This window comes from Micromys minutus (genome assembly GCF_963924665.1).
Source record: "Micromys minutus genome assembly, chromosome: 13".
Taxonomy (NCBI): domain Eukaryota; kingdom Metazoa; phylum Chordata; class Mammalia; order Rodentia; family Muridae; genus Micromys; species Micromys minutus.
This window is the reverse complement of record NC_137982.1, coordinates 517,070-536,313: the sequence shown is the minus strand read 5'-3', so window position 1 is coordinate 536,313 and position 19,244 is coordinate 517,070. Positions and strand designations below refer to the sequence as shown.

Sequence of the window (19,244 nt, the reverse complement as noted above, 5' to 3'; positions counted from 1 at the left end):
CTCCCCATTTAATACTCTCTGGAAGTACTTTCATAAATATGTAGCTTTACCTTACCAATCTCTCAGGTGATTCTAAGTCCAGCAAGGTTGACAATGAAGAACCATCTCAGGTCAACTGAATACTCAAACCTTAAATATAAAATTATACCTCTGACCCTAAAAGACTCATATCCATCTCAATTCAAACGGCATCTAGCCTGTTAACCATGAATGAGAGAAGTCTTCATGTTCTAACCTTATTCTCACAAGACCTTTTTTATACAATGCCTGCATACTTCAAAGAAACCAGGGTATGCTACAACTCTGAACAGCTGCCATGATAAATACTTTCCAAGTTTCTAATTTTGAAAATTGAAATTTGTGTATATATCTGTATGCACAAATATGTATGGGAAGTGATAGTTCCAAATAGTCCCTAGTTCAAGTACCAAGATCCAGGAAAATGAGAAGTTGGGAGTAAAAGAAGCACCTCAGTGAATGAGAACCAGCTCTGAGGTACCATGATCATGCTAGAGGGGAAAAGCATACTTACACACTTTATAACTTTATTGGGGAATTACTGATGGAAGTAATGTCTTGAGCTGATACAAGGACAAATGGACCCCAGCAATTTGAGTGGGAAGAATGGATATATAGGAACTGGTGTGGACAAAGCTAGTCATTCCTAGTTGGAATGTACCTGGTTTATCTCAAGCAAATATAAAAGAGGTAGGCACCTTTTTGGCACCAGGGTCTGGCTATAAAGCATCACTTACCACTATGCTGGTGTTTTATATTTATTCTACTCTAAGAAACCATGGGGATAACCAGCCAGGTTTACTCAGGGTCAATCACAGAGCTATGACTAAAATTGGCTGCAGTTCTTGTAAAGCTGCATGCTCCTAGGAAGATAAGAATTCTTCACTACAAGATGGCACAAGTAGCTGAAGGAGAGATTGTTCAGCGACAGTAAATTGGACTTTGTTGTTTAAACTTTTCTGAGTATCTCATAGACAAATACTATATTTACATCATCACATTGCTTTCTTTCTCCTTCCAACTCTTCTCATGTCCTCAACTCTCAAATTTATGGTCCCCGTGTCTTAAAAGGCATGCATATGTGTATCCTGCTTAGTCCATTTACTCATTTGTACACTTGTTTAGGCTGATCACATTGGATTGGGTGATGTGTCAGGGCATCATCTATGGAGAAAACTGATTCCCCAACTCTCAGCAGATGAAGAGACTACCTTCATCTAGGGCAACACCATGTGAAATCTCCCCCATTCACATTGAAATGTCAGCTGGAGTTGTCATTGTTCAGGCCTTGTCTAGCTAGCCACATTGTGGGAATTTTGTAGGTGCAGCTGTCCTGTCATGTCTAGAGGTGACATGATTTTCCAGAAGCAAGTTCAAATTTTAATATATATCCGCCAACCTCATGAACATCAAACACAAAAGGTGTAAGAGTCCCAACCCTCTTACTTTGTTGGCATTAGAAATAAACCAGTCCTATGAGGCTGGAGACATAGTTCAGCAGTTTAGAGCACTGGCTGCTCCTCCAGAGGTCTATTTTTTTTTCAAAGCCAAAATTAAATTTTATTTCACATTGATAGAAACTGTGAAAAACATGACATTTTCTCACAGCACACAAATTCAACGGAATATTTCTTACCCCAAATAAATCTTTACAGATAGAATAACTAAAGTAAATTTATGTTCTTCAAAGTAAAGCAAAATAGTAAATGACTGTTTGAGGTTATTTTAAATCCAGACATAAACATTCGGCCTCACTGTTAACATTCTATCCAGGACATACCAAATGATCTCCATCAGTTAGCACCTGTCTATAAAGATGCTTCTTGGTCGGTTGGAAAACAGCAGGGAAAGCAACAGTTCTAAAATAACCGTAATTTTTGCAGCATATTCAACTGTGTGGTAAGTTATAAATACGGGTTTTATATATGTGAGTTCTAACCAGTCCTTGTTACCCATGAATTAAATAATTTTTACCAGTATTTTGAATATGCAGATGATTTAAAATCAAATGATTTTTATCTTAATGCTTGTACAGGAGACTGATTTTCAAAAGCTCTTTTACTTAAGATGAAAAATTCTAATTAGTATATTACCCAGATAAAAATAAAACAAAAGTTTGATTGCTCATCTTGAACAGTATTTGATTTTAAGCATAACATGTACAGAAAATGTAAACTTAAACTCTGCTATAAGATGTTTAAGAAATTATATTTTTAAAATCAGTCACAAGTATTTCTAAACATGCCAAGATGTTATTTACCCTTTTAAGTTTTTTTTTTTAACAGAAAAATAAAACCACAGAATTATTACCAGGGCTGAAGATTCTCATAACTCTATAGCCTAAAGGTACAGTTATTTGAAATATGTAAGCTTAAGTAATGTTTGGTTTTATTTCACATTACCTATATTGGAAATATTGTATGTCTGTGTTTAAGAATGTCAAAATAATATATAGGGACAGATTTTTTTTAATGACAGAGAGACAATATTAGTTTTCTATGGAAAGTCAAAAAAAAAGAGCCTTTTATTTTTCTTCTTGAGGAGAAAAATTACATACAAGGGGGAAAAAAGCCTGGTCCCCAATAGAAGGGCTATCAATTGAAGAGAGCAGTTTTACTTTGTGACACTTAAAAGCATTGTCCCTGTTATTAGGGATAATGCAATACCATGGGATTCGTAGGTATTAAGTAAGGTATGTATGAACACAAACCAAAATACACACACTGCACAGTGACTGAACAACTGTGGGGTAAAACTAGTCTAACTCACAGAATTAAGAAGTCACTTACATCTTAGCAGCTTGTTTAGACCCGAAAAAATTTTCAGAGAGTATAGTAGTAATTTTTAAATGATGTAATAAAACTCTGCTATGTTATCTTATTTTGTTGAGTGAATGACAAAGAAGCGAGTTGCTTCACTTACCTACTGTAGTGCTAGTATATTCTGAACCATATAATACAAATATATGCATAGAAACGTAAAAGGATCATACATTTCCCATGAGGGAGACAACATTTACTCTGTACCATTGATATGTATTTGTAAAACATTTTAACACTGCAAACAGAAGTTTCATGATCAGTCATGGGAAAAGGTTTACACTCTATTGCTGTGATGCTGGTGAGCTTCTACTCACGGCCTCTTTGTGACGTCAATCAATTGGAGGTAGGAGCTTATCAATGAAGTGCTTAACACCCATCATTTCCTGCCGGCATGAGCTGCGCATCAGGCCTTCATAGATTGTGAAGGTGACATTGGCTGGATTTACCAATGCCTTCAGTCTTTCAGCAGTAAGAGAACCAAACATTAGGGACCCAAAGGGTCACAATCTCCATGGCGCTGGAGCACAGCAGTGTTTCCGTTAGCACTATTGATAGGCCCCTGTGAAAACGAAGCCGGAAGTGGAAGCCGGCAACTGAGTGCAGTGACACCAGCCAGTTTCTGTTGTGTGGTGAGAGCCCTGTATAGGGACAAGGCGCCTCCCTGAGAAAATCCTCCCAAAATAATCCTGTGAGAAGGAGTTTCTGCTGCCTGTTTAATTCCAGATTCATCCTCCTGGGAATCTGGTGCAAGTCCAATATCAAACCAAGAAGGCATCGCCATATTCATATTTAATGTGACTGGCATAACAGGCGCATGTGGACAGATGTATTTGATGTGGGAACTTTTGATGACTGCAAAGGCTTCTGCCCACCCGTGCCCAGTATCTCCCAATCCGTGAAGAGAAATAACCCTGGCGGTGGCCTTCCGGGCGGCGGGCACAACGGTGGGCATCGGGGCATACATGTTGCCGCACATCCACTGGCTGGCAGACCGCCTCCTCCAGAGGTCTTAAGTTCAATTCCCAGCAACCTTAGTGTGGCTCAGGATCATCTATAATCTAATCTGATGCCCTCTTCTGGCGTCCAAGCATAAATGCAGACAAAGCATTCATATACAATTCATATACATAAAATACATACATAAATAAGTTTTTTTTTCTGAGAAAAGAAATAAACCGGCCCTGTTGTATGCATTAAATCAGAGAAGAAAGTAAAATTACAATCCTAAAAGGATATAATAAATCCATCTGGAGAATGCAGGCAAAGAAGGAGTTATTTCAGAAACAGCAGGAAAATTTGTTTTATAATGTAGAGAAAAACAGACCAGCAGAGTTAAGTAAAAAGGCCACAGGGATGGCTCAACAGGAAAGGCACTTTTTGTGCAAGCACTGTGACCCAAATGTGGTTCTCAAATCCTCACAAAGGTGAAGGAGAGACTAATTCCATGTAATTGTCCCCTGAGATCCTTAACACATGTTTCATGGGACCTGCACTTACATACACATAAGATACAAATAAATATTTGTAATAAAATATTTGTGATACAAATAAATGTACGAGAGAAATAAATGTTTTGAATTTATTTACATTTGATAAAGAAATACCACCTACTAATTTATATTTAACACATGGATAAGTATTTTATATTTATTTATATTCAATTAAAATATTTTAAAAATCATGGGACAGAAATATAAGACATTGTAAGAAAATAGAGAAAAGAGAAACAATGGTGAAAATGCAAACAGAGGAGATGTGTGTTAGAGTCTCAAAGACACAGGCAAGGACAGTGAGATGTAAAGTCCTAGCAAAGATGGTAGCAGTAGAAGCAAAGGAGACATTATATTCAGATGTTGGGTCTTTCTTGGTGGAATTCCAAAGAATAAGAGAACCATACTAATGATTTTGAAGTATGTTTCAGGTAAAGTATTAAAGAAAATTGTTTCAAAATAAAGCCTTTAATTTCCAGACCAAAGGCCACAATTTCCCAGGAAAAACTAAGGCAGAGTGACCAAATAGATATATTCTGATGAAGGACAAAGAACCCATCTAGATATGGACCAAAAAGGGCACATAAGAGGAAAAAAATGAATTGTTTAGGAGCCTTTTCACCATAAAATCATCTATTCTGGGAGAGAGCAGAAAGATCTTTGTGCGGAAGTGAATTTACTTGCAGGAAGTTCCTTGTTCCTGTAATACACATAATACACCCCAAAGGAAACATTCTCCAGTCTCAAAAACTCATCCACAGTGTCCTATGTTCAGGACTATTTCAGAAATTCTGGCCCAAGCTTAAGCCAGACATTCTTTAACAACTGCTTATGAAACTCATAAGAAATTCAAATAGCAATTTTTAAAGATAGAACAAAAGAACAAATTACAATCCAAAATTCTACTAATTTCTTCAGAGAAATGATGGTAGGAAAATATTAAACATCTTCATTTTCTAGAATTAAGCCAATAAATCTCTACAAGGAGAAAGTAAGTTGTGCTACAATTCTGAACAGAAAGGTCTCAGGTCTGAACTGCTGTGTTTGTGTGCAGTGTTTGCTGTGTTTGTATGCAGTGTCTGCTGTGTTTGTATGCAGTGTCTGCTGTGTTTGTATGCAGTGTTTGCTGTGTTTGTGTGCAGTGTTTGCTGGGGCTGCACAGTGTGACAGTTAAGTGTATTTCAAATTGTGTGTTTCCCATCTTCAGAACCAAGGCTACAGTCAAGACAAGAACATCTCAGATTTACAATGCTCTGGTTTTGAATTAATTTCTCCTCATGCATTCAGAAATGTCGAGGGAGGGCAGGAGGTGCAGTGGCTTCTTGCCTCCTAGAGGATCTGGTACTAAGATCAATGGAGCCTAGAGAAGTAGTGTACTGTATGTTCAAGATATAAAGCCATGTAGGAATCAGCAGAGACACTGCTTCCCCGATCTTTCTCAATCTTTTGGCTATGGCCTATGAAAGATAAGAATCTTGTGGTACAGGCCTGTAATCCCAGTTACTCTGGAGGTATGTGGGTGATGCTGTGTTCCAGGCCAGCCTAGGCTATTTATACTTACTTCATCTAACAAAACGTTAAAAGAGTGGTTATTATATAGCTGGTTGAGTGCTTGCCAAACATGTAGGAGGTTCTAGGTTCAATCCCTGATAACAGGTCAACAAATCCATAAACCAACCAACCAATCAAAAATCAACCTTCTTGACTTCTACTACATACATTGTCCTTCCATTCTGCAGCTCTTCTGAGAACACCAGCTCATAGTGTTGGCTCAACCAATAAAATAACGCAAACTGCAGTTGAAGCATTTGACCTATTATCCCTCCTTTCTTTCCAGTCACTGGATTTTTGCTGAAGTCTCTAAATTTTCAGCCAAAACTTAGTTGTTGTTGTTAAAGGATTTATTTTATGTTTAATTATGTCGGTAGCTACATATCTGTGTGAGCATATGCATGCAACTGCCCATGACAGAAGCCAGAAATGGGTGTTGGACTTCTTGGAGCTGGAGTTGCAGACAGTTGAGAGCCACCTGGTGTGGGTGCTGGAAACTGACCTCAGATCCTCTGGAAGAGCAGTGTCTGCTCTCAGTCACTGAGCCATCTGTCCAGTCTTCCAGTCAACGCTTTTGAGAATTAATCTTTGTGCTTCCCTCAGCCTTGCTGAGGACATCATCCTAACATGCAGCAGGTCAAAGCTCTTCGACTGTGTGTCCTTTCTCTACCTCCTGGTCTAAAGATTCTGTTTTCTTCTCTTTTAGTTTTCTCTAGTGACAAGTATCCATGAAGCTGGGGTCAACTGGTTCCCAGGCTCCTTGATACCCAGGCACCACTGGATGCCATGGACGAGCAGAGAACAGAGTGAGGGCCTATGGGTGGGATCTAGCCTGGGGCTAAGGTGGAAGAGGGGAGTTGGCTGTAGGCTTTGGTTTTAGCCTACTGGAAGCCACAGCTGGGAACATAGAGAAGACTTCTACAGGAGATTAGTGGGTGACTCTCTAGGTGAAGGACTTCTCTACAGCTTTCGAAGGTGGGTCTGGATGGAAAGGAGATAGACAGTCCATAGTTTTAAGGCAATTATTGTCATGGTGGGAAGTGGACGATAAAACTGTACCAATACTTCTCAGGGTGAGCCTGAGATTTAATACCTTTTACAGGGAGGAGTGTCTTGGGAAGAAAGGCTGATTGGCTAAGCCTTCAGGCCTTTAGGTTTCTCATAATGAATATCTATCTTGAGCCTATGTGACCTGTGGTCATGTTCTCACCTGTGGATGAGGGGCTTTGGGCGTTACCCTGTGTGACTAATCTGTCTTGAGCCTATGTGATTTATGGCCATGAATCTATGGAGGGTGTGGCTAGTGATGGTAGCCTGGTTTTGGGTCACCGGGCTTCAACCTCTCTCGACTGGGTACCAGGATACCTTTCACAGCCCACAGCCCCACATTCTAAGAGTCTGGAATACAGAAGTAAAAGTTTTGAAACCTCTTTGCTTGAGGATGAGATAGATTACAAAGAAGCATGGGGCACTTTGGGACCAGATATACTTATTTGATTGTAAATAATACTATATGTCTGCAGCAAAGTTCCTGAAATTGTGACAATATGTTATTGGTGTCAGTGACAGCCCAGTTAACCAGCAATAAATATAAGGAAATGGCATACACATAAAATTAAGTTTACCAACCTATTTTCTTAGCAAATTTATGCATAAACAGGTGTCCTCAATAGTGTTGACAGAAATACAAAATAGTATACTCTCATAGGAGAAATCAGGTCATGATCGTAGAGATGACAAATACGTTTAGTCTTTGACCACTTTGTTTCCAGAATATATGTGAAACACACACAGGTAAAAATAGGAAGAATGCCTGTACAAAACTATTCATCAAACTATGATTTGTAAGAGCAAAAGAATAAACTAACTAAATGTCTGTGAATGACAGTACAGCTGATGAGGACAGCACCATACACCTGAAGAGAAATAAGGAGGCTTTCAAATTACTGCTGTGAAAGGGCTGGAGGGATGGTTCAGTGGTTAGGACCAGATACTGCTCTTGCAGGTGAGTTCCATTTGACATCCTCATTTGCCACAGGGATTCAACACACTCTTAGGTATATATATATATATATATATATAACATGCCCATGGGCACAGACACACGTATTTAAACATAAAGTGAATCTTAGAAGGACACTCCATTGTAGAGCTGTCTGCCAGGTGCATTATCAAGTGGATATACAAAGTACATCACATTCCTGAAAATGTCATGTATGTTGATCTGGGTAAACCTTTACTGAACTGCATCTCTGTGAGTTTTTCCTTCCTTAGATAAAAGAAGTAAAGGCATGAGGGAACAAAGCAGACACAGTCAGTATGCATGTGGCCTGTGAAAAGAAAGAACTGGCTAGCTAGAATTTATGAAGTTGCAGGAAAAATATTTTGTCAGCTTCCCTCCATCCTTCCTCTTTACTCTCCTTCCCCTTCCCCTTCCTTCTCCAGCCCCTGCTTTCCTCCTTCCCTCTCTCCCTTCCTTTTTATTTTGGGAAGACTTAAACATGTCTAAATGCCAATGACTGATGAAAAGACGAATTAAAGAGGAAGATTGGGCTAGACATTTGTAATGCTACATACCTATAATCTAATCCTTAGGAAACTAAAGCAGGAAGATGGTAAATTAAGCCAACCTGGGCTACAAAGCCAGACCCTGGCCAACCTGGGCTACAAAGCCAGACCCTGGCCAACCTGGGCTACACAATGAGACCCTGGCTCCAAAACAAAACAGAGTAGGATGCGTTGGCATGAGAAAGAGGAGGAAAGTCCCAGGAAAACCGAGAAGACATGAGAGTCCCAGCTAAGCAGAGCTGTCTTAGACGGGAAGAGACCTCCACTGTCCCAGGCACAGGTGCCAAGGTCGGAACAGACACAGGGGACTCACAGGATTAGGAGCATCAGACACTTTTTTCTCTGTAAAAGAACTGGATCAATACGGCACGAAGCAGCAATAGAGTGAAGTAGAATTGGAAAAGGGGATATTTCAAATAGTTGTTTCAGAAATGGGATGAACATAATAAGAACTTATTAGGAAGATCACGTGACTTTGTCCAACAGGATTAAATGGAAGCAGAAAACTTAAGATTTGTAAAGGGCACAGAGATAGATGGAGAGACAATTGAGGTTATTGGCCAAGGATGTTAGTAAATCGATGTGTCATGCAGCCCAAGGTGAGGAGATAGGGAAGGAAGGAAAGCAGAGGACTGGTTAATCTACGGTCGACAGAAGGTGTGAAGGATTGTCCTGGAAGCTGGCAGGCAGGGCAGGGGCTGGGGCCAGAAAGGCATTCAGCCTGCTCAGTGATGACTGATTGCCACGTCTGTGGTAAATAAAAGCACCTGCCACCCAGAGACTAAAAGCCCTGTTTGTCATCACTCCCAATGTCTACTGTAGTCATGGGCTTGTATTAGAGTTTAGATGCTTCTTTTATCAAAAAATCTGGCTTCCCGTGTTTATCAAACACCTTCCATGTCTGTGTCCCATGGCTCTCTTCCTGTAATTAACCATACCATCTGCTAACCTAATGTTTCTCCACCTGCATGCCAGCAACTGCTTCATCAACTCACATACCAAACCTCTGACTTGGATACATGAACAATTACAGCACACAGCCCTTTGTAAACCTATGTGCTTTAATGTATTTCCAAATGAAACGATTATCTGCCTATCAAACATATTATGAGAGTACAGCCCACTTCAAAAAGCTTAAAAAAGATATCACTAGGTTAATACAGTTAGGCTTGCTTGCCTTCCAAAGAAGGTAAACAAACAAACTAACTAAAAACAAACAAAAATTCCAACTGAGTGTTTTGTTGAGTAGTTTGGGGAATTAGAATAAAAATTTAAATGCTAAAATAATTTTATCCTGTATTAATAGCTTATCTTGACCATTATTCAGTTTTCCATTAAAACAAATTAGTTTTCCAAATTGGAAAAAACATTGAAAATCAAAGATTCTGATGCATTTCTATTCTTTAACCTTATGATACATTCAACCTTTGGCAGTAAGAAAAATTTTCCAGCCATTAAAATTGATGAATAGAAAGGACTTCATTTTTCTTCACTTCCCATGAATATAAGAACAATAACAAAACATAGACACCAGATAGGCTTTTGTCCCTCCCTCTGATAGAATGATCTTTTCATCCTCGTCCATAACATCATGAAAGATGGTGAAATGTGGGTGGAAGTGAGTTGGGTTACTTCCTCAAGTTTTAAGGAGCCAGTTCATCATCCACCCATGTCTCATTTCTTCTTTAGCAAGGAGAATCTGCTGCCATCTCACATCCACAAAAGGGCTGCCTCAGGGCAGAATATCAGCCCATTCTGAGAGGGCAGGTGTTATGGGCAAGATGTATACATTTTTGTTATTTGAAGTTGCTTGGCACAGCATAACCCAGTCTATGCTGACTGGCTGATTCTATATTCTCCAGGCTGGGCTTATGTCCAAAGCCTGGTGACTGTTAATGGTCATGAGAAGCAATTATCTGGAGTATGAAACTCACTCCACTTAACCAACCAGGATAGTGGGGCAGATTGGTTTCCTCTCTCTTAACTTTAATTGGCTCATAAGGCCAGCTTGAATCCAGTCCACAGAGAGGGACACTGAAGCCATCCTCTCACCTGTTGGAAATGAATGCTGAGCTTATGACCACATCTGCCAGGGAAGGGACTTGTGCTAGCTGCCCATTTCATTGTGAGCAGTAACACTCTTGCTCATGAACATTTTCTGCATTGTAAGGAGGCCTTATTTTTTTTAAGCCAGAAATCAGCAGAAACTAGTTCACCAAATATTTTAACTAACCATTTCTTAAATTCATTGACTAGAGGGGGAAGTGTAACTATGGGATGTGACCACAGGATTCTTTCTCAGTCAGTAAGTACTAAGGAAGGGTGTATCTTTGTCAGAGCATCCACAGTGGACTTATGAGTTATTATGGTCATGTTCCAGGCCAAGCCTGAATGACTTTCAGGAAGAAGAATGGGATCTGTAAATAGATTTCTATAAAGTTGCATGGTAGCGTTTGAGGGGGACAGAAGAAGCAGAAACAGGTCAGAGGGGTCCAACAACTTGGTGGGAGGGTTGGGAGAGGAGAGAAACGTGGTCACAGGAAGGTCTTCCAGGGGACAGGAGTACTGAGGATGTTCGAGAGCTGGGATAGGAAAACGTGAGGCAAATGTTTCAAAGACCTGCTCTGGTTTGAATGGGAGCTGTCTCCCACATGCTCATGTGCTCTTAGCACCCATATACTAATGCTTTTTGGGGGGCTTCTGGGAATTTGGAGATGTGGAGTCAAACTAGAAATCTGGGAAATAGCGTGAACCTCTGATCCAATGTGATTGTTGTCTTTAGAAGAGGAAGACAGTGGACAAAGGCACATAGAGGGAGTGGCATATGATACATGGAACTATGTCATGACAAACCATGAGCTACTGGAAGATAGAGAAAAGATGTAGGACAGAGCCTTGAAAGGGCCCACAGCTCTGCTGATACTTCTAGATGTTTCCAGAACCATAAAGACAGAACATTACTCTTAAAAAGGCCATTCAGTTTGTGGTATTTCCTTACTGTAACTAGGAAACCAGCACTGCATTACACACACACCTCATTACAACACACATGTACCATACATACGTCACTGCATATACATGCCACATCATACTCAAATGCATCACATAAAACGTACCCCCCATATATATCTCTCTCTCTCCTCCCCCTCTCTCCATCACACACACACACACACACACACACACACACACACACACACCAAATTGTATAAATTACACAATGCATACCACACCATACACAGATAATTGCTCAAATCAACACAGTCATGATTTGTGACACCCTAAGGATGGGACTGGAGTTTATGGAGGAGTCCAATAGGTTACACCAGAGGGTGACGACATGCAGGAGGCAGGATGCTGAGTGGGGAGACTGAGAGAGCAGCAGCAGCAGCAGAGAGAAGTAGAGGGGTCTGAACTCATCCATGTGCCCTTGTGCAAAAGTTTTCAAAGTTTGGGAAAGTTGCTCCACTGCCTAAAGTATATGAGATGGCATTTGAGACTCTCTACTAAATCACCTGCTGCAGAAGTTAGAAACATCTGGAAGTCGATATCTGCCTCCCAATTTCACTATCAGGGAGTAGTTTAAATAATGAGTAATTGGAGGTAACAGGACCCACAACCTCCTCCCAAAGAAGGTAGCCCCCCAGCCAGTCAAGGAGTTTGGTCTCACTTTCATGATTTTCTATGCAGAGGTAAGGAGTTGCCTGCTTTATGGGTCTTTGGGGTAAGCTGGTAGCAGCTTGATTTAATACCTGCTGACTCCAAGGAGAAAGTGATCTTGGCTGGTCTCTGATGCAGGTGGATTTCTATTTCTCCTTCAGCTTAGAGCTGTCTAAGGGAGGATAGCCAGAGACCTAGGAGCCCCACCTCCAAAGCTGCTTGGGTGAAAGGAAGAAGGAAGGAATGCAGACATTGTTTTCCAGACCTCTCCTTTTAGCCTTTCTACAAGCAAAGTACAGCCAGAAAACACTGGGGCTACTGTGGATTTCTACCAGATAGGAATTATACCAGGCAGGGGGTGTGGTGTCCAGGAAAGCCTGCCTGGCTTACCACCCCTCAGGCCATTCTCCAAGCAGAGGACAGAGGATGTGGTCAAATATGGGACCAGGTGAAACAAGGCTCAGACTCAACTGAGTACAGGTGGCTGGTAATCAGCAAACACCAAAAAAGGGCTTTGAGTTGATTTCTGATTCCGTGCTTATGAATTTATATTTTACTCCACAGTGGAGGGAAATGCAGTTGTTTTTTTTTTTTTTACTCTTTTATGAAACAAAAAAAAATACACTTTAGTAAGGTGATCTGTTTTCAAGAAACATATCTGCAATTTCCTGTGCTCTTGGCTAGGCAATAAATTCAAAATTTCACACATTAATTATGTGAATAGTCGCTTTGTTCAGCTGTTTGTTTTAAGGCAGAGTATCACCATGTAGCGCAGGCTGGCTTTCAACTCATGATCACCCTGCCTTACCTTTCCAAGTGCTGAGATTACAGGTCCACAATGCCCAGTAGAACTGCTTTAGATTGAAAGACCCCTAGCAGATAGAGTAGAGCCAAAAATATAGGATAGCAGGTTCAGTGACTGTTTCAGGAACTGGCTGACCATAAAGAATTTATGGCCTTAAGGTCAGGGTGACTCTGTTTCAGAAACTGACTGACCATAAAAACATAAAAGTTAAATAACACATCATAAATAATCTTGAGAAACTGGATGTTCCCCTTGAGATCCTTCACTGGTATTTTTGGTATTCTCCAATGACATACTACCCCCCCACCCTGTTGTGGTTTGTTTCCTTTAAAACCCCCATCTCCCAGCCACTCGGGGTCAGACTCCTCTACTTCTGCATGGGATATGAGTCTCCACCCCAGTGCACTGGTAAATTAAAAAAAACCTCATGTAATTGCAACAAGGAAGGTCTCTCGTGAGTTCTTGTGGGGGTCGTGTTATCCTGAGACTTGACTGAGGGTCTCCCCTCTGCGGGGGTCTTTCAAAATGTTCTATTCACAGATGGGAAGCCTGGGGCTCAGAAGGATGTATAAGGTCAGGGTCAGAGGCTAATTGTGTATCTGTCCAAGACCTCTAAAGCCAAAGCCTAGTCCTACTCTGCTCCTCAAGAGAGAATTCGGCTGGAAGGCTTTTCATTAGAAATGGTTAAACAAAATAATACAAACAAGTGAGTTTAAATTTTCCCATAAGCTTTATTTGTAATTTTTCTGTTTTCTATGATTTTTTTTTGCCAAAGCACAAAATATGATAACCTTCTAAACAAAAATAAGCCAGACTTGAAAGAGATGAGATGTATAATATGAATATAAGATGGAATGTGCAGACTGTTGGTAAAGGATCACAAGAAGAATATGGGTCTTGAGCTCTGAAAAGGAGTTTATAAACTGAGGCAGGCTCAGTGTGCTTATTGACTTGGGGTGTAGCTCAGTGACAAAATGCTTGCCTGCTGTGCATGAGGTGCTGGACTCAGCCCACAGCTCTACAGAGGATGGGGAGGGTGCTCACTCCAAGCTCTGATGTGACACTGAAGTGAGTCTAGATATGTGAAGCACTTGGCCTCAGGTGAGGGCCTTACTAAGCTAGCAATCAGCTATTATTCAGTGGAACCACGATGATTTTTTATCCCCAGCAAAGAACAACTTAGGGTTTTAGAAAAACTAATATGTCACCCAAAACAACTGAAAACACCCCCAAGCACCCCTTTTCTTTTGTAGCTTTTCATTTGAAATAATTTCAAATGTACAAAAGGTTACAAAAATCAAAGTGGAAGGAACACTTCCCAACATTTGCTTATCATCAGCATAGAATTCCCCTGCTTGTCACTTGAATGCAAATTATAGAAATTTGTCTCTGATTATTACTTTATAACTACTGATAACTCCTTTGTTTGTTTGTTCTGGGGTTTGGGGACAAGGTATACTCAACCAGGCTGGCCTTTACTAGGTAGCTGAGGCTGGCCGTGAATTTGGCCACTTTTGCTTACAGCTGGGATCTCAGGCATGCTCCACAATGCCGAATCATTCACAACCTTCCCTCAGTCACAATACCACCATCTCACAGCCTCACATTTGTATAGAACCCCTCCCCCAATTTGATGGAAATGGAAGAAGGAAAACTGCTAAAGGTAAAATCAGAGCTTTGTCTTTAAGTACAGGAGAAAATACTCAACGTCCTTTGTACCAGTGAAGTACAAATCCAAACTTCACAGAGTTGAGTGTGGTGTCACACTATTAAGCACAGCGGAGGCAGCTGTATTGTTGTGTGTTTCGAATGAGACTGGTCTATGTACCAATTTTCAAGCCAGACAGTCTGTCCCTATTCCAAACAAATAAAGACAGAGACAGACAACTATATTGAGATTTCACCTTACCTGAGTCTGATTGGCTCTAATTAGCAAAGCAAATAACAGATCCACACAAGGACTTGATGGCAGGATTATATACCATTGGTGAGAAAGTAAATTTATCTACCTCTTCTGAAAATCAATATGGAGAGTTCTCAGAAAACTAAAAACAGACTTTATATATCATTCAGTTTTGTAATCCTGTGTTCATCCCTGAAAGAACGGAAGCACCAAAGGAGACATTTGCATATCTATACAGAATTTACAGCAGCTAGATTATACTATCTGCCTGGATGCCTGCCTAATAATGGTGAATGAAGAAGACAAACTGTTCGTGTCCACAAAGAAGAACAAAAATCATCTTATATATAAAACAAGAAGAGATAACCAGGTAAAGAGAATAATAACCTAGTTGCAAAATCTCTGTTCAAACATAGAGGGGGCTTTTAGCCTAAAGGGTGGCACAGGACCAGGATAAGATTAGGTCCATTAGCATTCACTCATGGGGGAATGTCTAAAGTCGTGAACCAATACATTTCTGGGGGTTATTTATAGAAGTATGCATGATTCAAAGACAGCAACATCTCCAGGAAGAGCCTTGGGGGTTATTTATAGAAGTATGCATGATTCAAAGACAGCAACAACTCCAGGAAGAGCCTTGGAAAGCTGCCTGGGGGATTGAAAAAGAAGCACACACATGGGTCATTCAGAATGGGTGAATGCCACCCAGGCTTTAATCAGGACTGTTTTTTAGAAGAGGTAAACCAGGAAGCCTGGGGACGGCAGGTGCAGTTAAGAGTGTGCCAAACAAGATGTTTTCAGGGTAAAGATAGCTCGGTCGGAATGTTCTGGGGCGTGGTTAAGAACCACAACACATACAAGGAAGGAGTTCTTAGCAAAACAAGTGGGGGAAGGGAAAATAAGGCCAGGCTCCAATGGCGGGTTAAAACACTCTGAGTAACTTCCAGGCAGCTACACTCCTGAAGAGTCCAGCCTGCAGCACAGACTTGGAAAACTGTATGGGTGGCAATGATTGTATTAAGTCCAAAGAAAACAGGCACACAACAAAGCCAGAAACAGAAAATGAGGGTGACATGTTTTCTGTCATATGTGAGCCTAGGGAACATAGAGATGATGTGAAAGCAGAAGAAGCTATGAAGGAAAAGGAAGCCAGATGGGTGGATCCATGAGGATACTGGCGGCAGTGCATAATAGAAGAAGGTCATATGCATAATGAAACCTAGTATTTTGTACAGTTAAAATGGGCTAGACAATATCACAAAGAGATTAGAGATTGGTCTAGCTATATGAAGACTCCACATCAAAGATCACTTCTTTTTGATGGATAAATTTAATTCCTTATAACTATAGAGCTGACATATTAACCTGCTTGTCACATCAAATCTTAGGGTCTAGAAGTTACCCAGACTTCTTGTACCATGGTCCTTTCCATCTTCAAAGTCAGCAGTAAAGACTCTTCCTTGTGACAAGGCCATCTCCTGCTCCCAAATCCCTCCCAGAGTGGCCAGTTCCTTCTTGGTAGCTCAGTCAGTAAGATCAGGTTAGCCAGGTTCTCTTTCCTAACGACAGACTTGGAATTTTAATTACATCTTCAAAACCCAAGAGCTTCTGGACTTGTTTTTAAATAACTGGCAGATGCATTTGGGATGCATTTGGTTCATCTGGACAGAGATTTGGGGAGCCACCAAAACATCCTGCCTGCCATGTGAAACAGAGTTATAAATATATTTTAGAGGCCAGAGAGATGACCAAGCATTTCAGAATGCTTTCTGCTTTTTCAAAGGATAGAAATTTTGTTACTAGCACCCACACTGGGCTTCTTAGTGTGTCTAGCTTTACAGGATCCTTAGATATATGCACAGGGGAAGGCACAGTCTCTCTCTCTCTCTCTCTCTCTCTCTCTCTCTCTCTCTCTGTGTGTGTGTGTGTGTCTGTGTCTCTGTCTCTGTCTCTCTCTCTCTCTCTCTCTCTGTGTGTGTGTGTGTGTCTGTGTCTCTGTCTCTGTCTCTCTCTCTCTCTCTCTCTCACACACACACACACACACACACACACACACACACACACACACGATGGTGAGATATAAATAATAAAGTAACATTTGGATCTGTTTTAGATGCTGTAATAAAACACCACAAACCGGGCAGCTTAAACCACAGACATTTTCTTCTTTACGTTCTGGAGGTTGGAAATTCAAGATCAAGGTCCCTGCAGGTTTGGTCTCTCCTGTAACCATCCTAGCTCCTTCCCCTGTAGGGTAGCTGCCTTAATGTTGTTACTTTTACAGCTTTCTCTTTGTACATTTACACCCCTTGTGTCTCCGTGTTCTAGCTTGCTATTTCTATAAAAACATCAGACACATTGGATTGGGGCTTCCACACGGGATCTTTGTGGGACAAGCAGTCTAAGTGCAACTAGGAACACAATGATTACTGATTTTTCAAGCTGGTTCTGAGGGTGCAGCTCAGTAGGCTGTCTCATTTATCACACACCTTTATATAAATCCCAACCTTTTCAAAAGGACCCCCCCTTTTTTAGAATGTTTGATGCTTAGAGGTTATTCAGGCTCCATTCTCAGGGCCCTTTCACCCACCAAGATGGAGCAGATGAGCTGGGCAGAGACATGATGAATAGTTCAAATTTCTCCTTTTAAACAGTAGAATCAAGTATGGAAAATTTAAAAATACATTTTGCAACCTCTTACATAAAAGTGTCTGTTTCTAGAACAGCTCAATACGGTTAAGCTAAGACATTTGAATAAAGCTTTTAAGAAAGGAAAGATTCTCTGGATATTTGGTTTCACATTAACTTCTTGAGTTGTCTGAACCCTAACTGTGGAGCAACACAGCTGTAAGCAAATTCTTTGTAACAGGTAAATTCTAACTGTGGTGTGAAGATGAAGAAGAATTACAGAAATATCACATCTGAGTAGATGAAAAGACTCAGCACGTAAGGGTGCTTGCCACCAAGTCTGACACTCTGGGTTTGATCCTTGCCTTTCTTCCAAGGCTGGAAGAAGAGAACCTACTCCTGAAAATTGTCCTCTGGCCATCACATGAGCCCTGCCGAGTGCCTGTGTCCATGCACACACACCAATGAAGATAAATCAGTATTAGAAATACCACATCCGAGAGTCTAGGTATGGTGGTGCACACTGTAATCCCAGCACTCAGGAGCTGGAGGATATACCAGTTTGTGTCTAGCCTGAACTACATGAAAAGAGAAGGGGGAAGGGAAAGAGAAAGAAAAGAAGAAAAGGGAAAGAGACATGCATATGTAAACACCTGAAGTTCAGAACAGAGATACAGCCTAGATGTACACATTTAAAATTTAACTAAAATCATTTTATGTCTCCTAACAAGAATATATGAGATCACCTAGTCAGTGACAGCAAACGAAAAGGACAAAGAATGTCAATGTTTTCCTCTTCAGCACCATTACAGTAAGTCATCATGCAGACAAGGCATTCAGAGTAGCACGGAGGGCCAGCTGTGAGCACGGAAGCATGGTGCTGGACAACAAGTACTCATCAATACTGCCTGTGTCTGTGTGTGGACAACGAGCACTCATCAATACTGAGTGTGTCTGTGTGTGGACAAGGAGCACTCATCAATACTGTGTGTGTCTGTGTGTGGACAACGAGCACTCATCAATACTGCGTGTGTCTGTGTTTAAGGATCATTTTAACATGACTTTCTCCACCAACCATTCTGTTCTTTGATTAATAGAAAATTCCTCTTTAATGAGTGACCTCTTCTGAGTTACAATCAATTCTTAATTACAATCTCTAACTTAATTCTATAGATTTTTAATATTCCTGATGTTAGTGTTTGGTTTTGCTTTTAAAACATGTTTTCAAGATTATCCAGTGTGGCTCTTGTAAAATATAATTATGTCTATTTTTCTTCATTCCTAAAGCCGTTAGGAGCTTACCATCCCATCTGAGGATTAACAGCCGGACTCTGCGGAGGCCAGGGAGGCACTGCGGTCGTGTCCTCTTTGGCTTTTTACACTGTTGCTACCAACCCTTTTAACTTGGTACTGCAATTAGGGATTCTCTGGGTTCTTGCAATAAGGGCAACATTCTCTTCCTTGCAGGATAAGCTCTTGTTTTTGATTCTTCAATTGCTTTCCCTAAGCTAGCATCTCCTTCTACCATCCTATGGTATAGATTAAAATCACTTTTGCTAACTCACAAAGAACTGGAAATAAAATTAGCTTAAAAGTTGGCAACGTGATAAAAAACACAACTTTCAATAAAAGGCTCATTGTGTCACAATCAAAACCTCTGAAAAAACAGTTAAGATATTGGAAACATGTACCATACCATAAAAGGGAAAACAAGGGGGGGGGGAGAGAAAATAGGAAAAGGGGGGAAAAGAGGGGGAGGGGGAAAAGCAGAAAAGGGGGGAGGGAGAAAAGGAGGAAAAGGA

At 40.7% G+C, this 19,244-nt stretch overlaps 1 pseudogene across 1 annotated transcript; it reads right to left on the bottom strand.

The window, feature by feature from the left end:
• Positions 1-3,169: 3,169 nt before the first annotated feature.
• On the bottom strand, positions 3,170-3,816 carry LOC308429337 (acyl-protein thioesterase 1-like; annotated as a pseudogene). The gene has a single exon. The product of its transcript is annotated as an acyl-protein thioesterase 1-like (transcript).
• Between the last annotated feature and the right edge of the window lie 15,428 nt (positions 3,817-19,244).